Here is a 4,252-nt window from a genome sequence, read left to right on the forward strand (position 1 = left end):
GAGGCAGACACTGCTCTAGGGAGTGAAGAGGGTTGGACTGGCAGAAGCACTGAGGTGAGAGCAAAGACACGTTAATTAACTTGTCAGGCCCTGCCTCTCAGATAAGACGGATGCAGTAGAGGCTTGCATAATGAAGTGTGGCTTCCCAGGAGCGCCAGGGTCACTTCTGTCACGTTCTTTTGTGGTTTGGAGGAACTTCGGAATCAAATTTATTTTTGACAAAAAAAAAAAAAACAAAAAACAAAAAACAACAAAAACCCACAGTTGTTTAAATCCAGTTTGCAATAGCGAGTGTTTTACAACAGCCTTAAATATGCATGTATGTAAATTTACCTGTAATACGTTTGAAATATTGGCAGTCAGGAGGGCACAGGATATGAGAACACATTTTTATTAACATGAAATTACCTAGCAAGATTTATTGAATACCAAAAAATTAAAAGTTCAGATTTATGTAAATCGGTGTTCACATGACTTCATTGTAAATTGTGTGGATTTTACACCAAGTAAGCCTATTAATGAAGATTTGATATGTATTACTAGAACAATAATTTAATACAATTTTATGTTTATATTTATTAAAAATTTTTGTCTTAGTTTGAGTTTCTATTGCTGTGAAGAGACACCATGACCATGGAAATTCTTATAAAGGAAAATGTTTAATTGGGGCTGGCTTACAGTTCAGAGGTTTAGTCCATTCCGGTCATGAAGGGAAGCATGGAGGCGTGGCTGCAGACATGGTGCTGGGGAAGGAGCTGAGAGTTCTCGTCTGGAGCAGCAGGCAGCAGGCAGGAAGGAGAGACACTGGGCCTGTTCTGAGCATATGAAACCTCAAAGCCCACACCCAGGGACACACTTTCTCCAACAAGGCCACACCACTCTTAGGTGACCAAGCATTTAAATATGTGAATCTATGAGGTCTATTCTGATTCAAACCACCACAACTTTCATAAAATCATCTCTTATGCTCTTCAGATAAAATCATGCCGTCGTCCCTTAGCATAGACTCACTTTGCTCCCACAATGAATGACAGCTGTCTGTTGTATGCATTTGCCATCTTCCTCTGCTGTAGGTCGGAAGTCCAGACTGGATTTTACAGGGCTGAGATCAAGGGCTGCATCTCCTCTGGGGGCTTTAGGGAAGAGTCTGCTCCTTTTTACTTCTAGCTGCTAGGACCTTCCCATAGTTTGGGGGGCATAGCATCTATCCTCTGTCTCCAAAGCTGAAAAAGATGCATGGAATCCTCATGTCACATCTTTTTTTTTTAATGTTTATTTATTATGTATACAATATTCTGTGTGTATGCCTGCAGGCCAGAAGAGGGCACCAGACCCCATTACAGATGGTTGTGAGCCACCATGTGGTTGCTGGGAATTGAACTCAGGACCTTTGGAAGAGCAGGCAATGCTCTTAACCACTGAGCCATCTCTCCAGCCTCTCATGTCACATCTTAATGGTCCTACAAGCTCAGCTGGGTAACTCCCTCATGTTTTAGGACTCATAATCATAATTGTGCCCCTTGGAGCGGTATAAATAATATGCCCCATCTGACCTCTGTGGTTGTAAGGATTGTAGCCTGTTTATGGAAAAGGTAACAGCTAACATACAAATGTAAGAGAATATGTATTTGTCTTTTGGGGTCTAGGTTATATCACTCAAGATGATTTTTTTTTCTGGTCACTTCCATTTACCTGCAAAAAATCACAATTTCAAGAAATTATTTAACAGTTGATTAATATTCCGTTGTTTAAATGTACCACTTTATCTTTCGTCCATTGATGGACATCTAGGATGTTTCTAATTTCTGGCTATTATGAATAGAGCAGCAGCAAACATGGATGAATAGGTTTCTCTGATAGGCTGTAGAGTCCTTTGGGTACATGCCCAAGAGTGGTATTGCTGGATCTTGAGGTGGATCTATTGCCAGCTTCCTGAGAAACTGCTACACTGATTTCCATAGTGGCTGTTCAAGTTTGCACCCCTACCACCAATCGATGAGTGTTCCCTTACTTCACATTCTCTCAAACATTAAATATCTGTTTTGTTTTTTGGAAACAGGGTTTCTCTGTGTAACAGCCTTGGTTGTCCTGGAACTTGCTTTGCAGACCAGGCTGGTCCTAAACTCACTGAGATCTGCCTGCCTCTTCCTCCCAAGTGCTGGGATTAAGTTCATGTGCTACCACGGCCCATCTCCAACTCCTTTCAGCTGAGTTGACTGCAGCACGCTTCTTTCTTCTGAACTGGTTTCTCTCCCTATTATCCGTTTTCCTTGACAGGTAGCCTGTGACTCTGACATCTTCAACATCACAGGGTCTCCAACACAACCCAGGCTTCACCTAACAACTTCACACAATGGTTTCTCAAAACCTCCATTCAGAGACACCCCTGATACATGTCTGGCCTTTGTATATTACTTGGTCTTTCTCTCTTGTAACAACCAACATGGTGAAAAAGAGTTACAGAAGGGAGGAGGATCTTTGCCGGTTATGCGCTGCCAGGGCATTAATATCTAGAACATACAAAGAATTAAAAAAGACAAAAAGTCAAAGAAAGAAAATGAGCCATTTGAAATATGGACCCAGTACCTGAATACAGTTCTCAAAAGAAGAAAAAAAAATAGCTAAGAAATATCTCAGTGCTTATAATCACTAGAACTTAGGGAAATTAAATGAAAACATTTTACCCAAGTCATTCTGCAAAGATCAGTGAAACAGCAGACAGCAAATGCTGGAGGGTGTAGCGCGCACCATGGCGCTGTCATGTCAGGGGCACGGAGCCTGGGCGCCATTTGCTGTTCCACGTCAAACTTGACAGCTTGTGCGCAACTTGACAGACAACTTGTGCGCATGCGCGCACACAGCGCATGCGTGCGAGCTCCCCCCCCCCAACGCCGGGAGTATTTCGATCAGGCCATCCGATCTGGCCAATCATAATCTGGCACGATCACTCCATTCTGGCATGAGCCATTGGGTTGATGACACGTCAGGGCTTTGTCTGGCACCGTATATATTCTTCTGCATCACAGGGACGGGGTCTTTTGCCTCTTTACAACCTCAAGTGTAAGTGCTCCAATAAAGTGTGTTCTGAGAAGAATCCTGTTGCAGTCGTCTCTTCTGCTGGCGGGAGCGGCGTGCTGCAGGAGGGGACACAAGGAAAGGGGGATTCCTATTCACTGCTGGGGGCATTGTAAACTGGGGCAACCACTGTGAAGACCAGGGTGAATCCTCAAAAATCTAAAATATCCTACCATATAACCAAGCTGTACCAAAGGACTTGACATCCTATTCCATAGATACTTGCTCAGCCACGTCCATTGCTGCTCTCTTCACTATAGCTAAGAAAAGGAGAACAACCTGGCTACACAAAATCGATTCAGGGTACAAGATAAATAACGAAAATGAGGCATATGTACATATGAAATACCATTCAGCTGCAAAGAAGAATGAAATAATAAACTTTGCAAATAAATGAACGGAACTAGAAAAGACCATATTGAAAGAGGTAACCCAGACCCAGAAAGGCAAATGTTGTATCTTCTTTCTCGCTGGAAGCCCCGAGCTTCAAATCTATAGATGTAAATCCATGCAATAAATACAGAGACCAGGAAAGTAAAACGGGACCACTGCTTGGATTAGGGGGTTAGGGGTCAGTAAAGATGGGGATAGCATTGATCTGAAAGGGAGGCTCTTTAAGAAGGAGGGGAAGGGAAGTGAATACAGGAGGGAGGTGGGGAAAATAACAAGGAAGTCTGAAAAAGCCACAATGAACCACACTATTAAGTATTTACCATATATATACACACATACATATGACACACAATTCTGTGTATAAATGTTCATATATAGCTTAAATGACTTTTCTCATTTAAGTTGATGATGCCAAGAAGATCTCATCGACTCCACCTACTCTCTCCTCCTCTAACTGCTTGGAACTCCTATCTTGCCCTACTCTGTGCTGCAATAGGCCCAAAGCAGCTTCTTTATTTTTTTAAATATTTATTTATTTATTATGTATACAATATTCTGTCTGTGTGTAGGCCAGAAGAGGGCACCAGATCTCATTACAGATGGTTGTGAGCCACCATGTGGTTGCTGGGAATTGAACTCAGGACCTTTGGAAGAGCAGGCAATGCCCTTAACCGCTGAGCCATCTCTCCAGCCCAAGACCTTTTTTTAAATAAACAAAATAAGCATTGCTATAACTGAAAAAACTACACCTGAGTCTTCCCCAACCATCTGCACTCGTCTTCCT

The sequence above is a fragment of the Alexandromys fortis genome, unplaced genomic scaffold (assembly GCF_014885135.2).
Source record: "Alexandromys fortis isolate MF-2015 unplaced genomic scaffold, M_Fortis_MF-2015_v1.1 scaffold_2_26212498_36691700, whole genome shotgun sequence".
Taxonomy (NCBI): domain Eukaryota; kingdom Metazoa; phylum Chordata; class Mammalia; order Rodentia; family Cricetidae; genus Alexandromys; species Alexandromys fortis.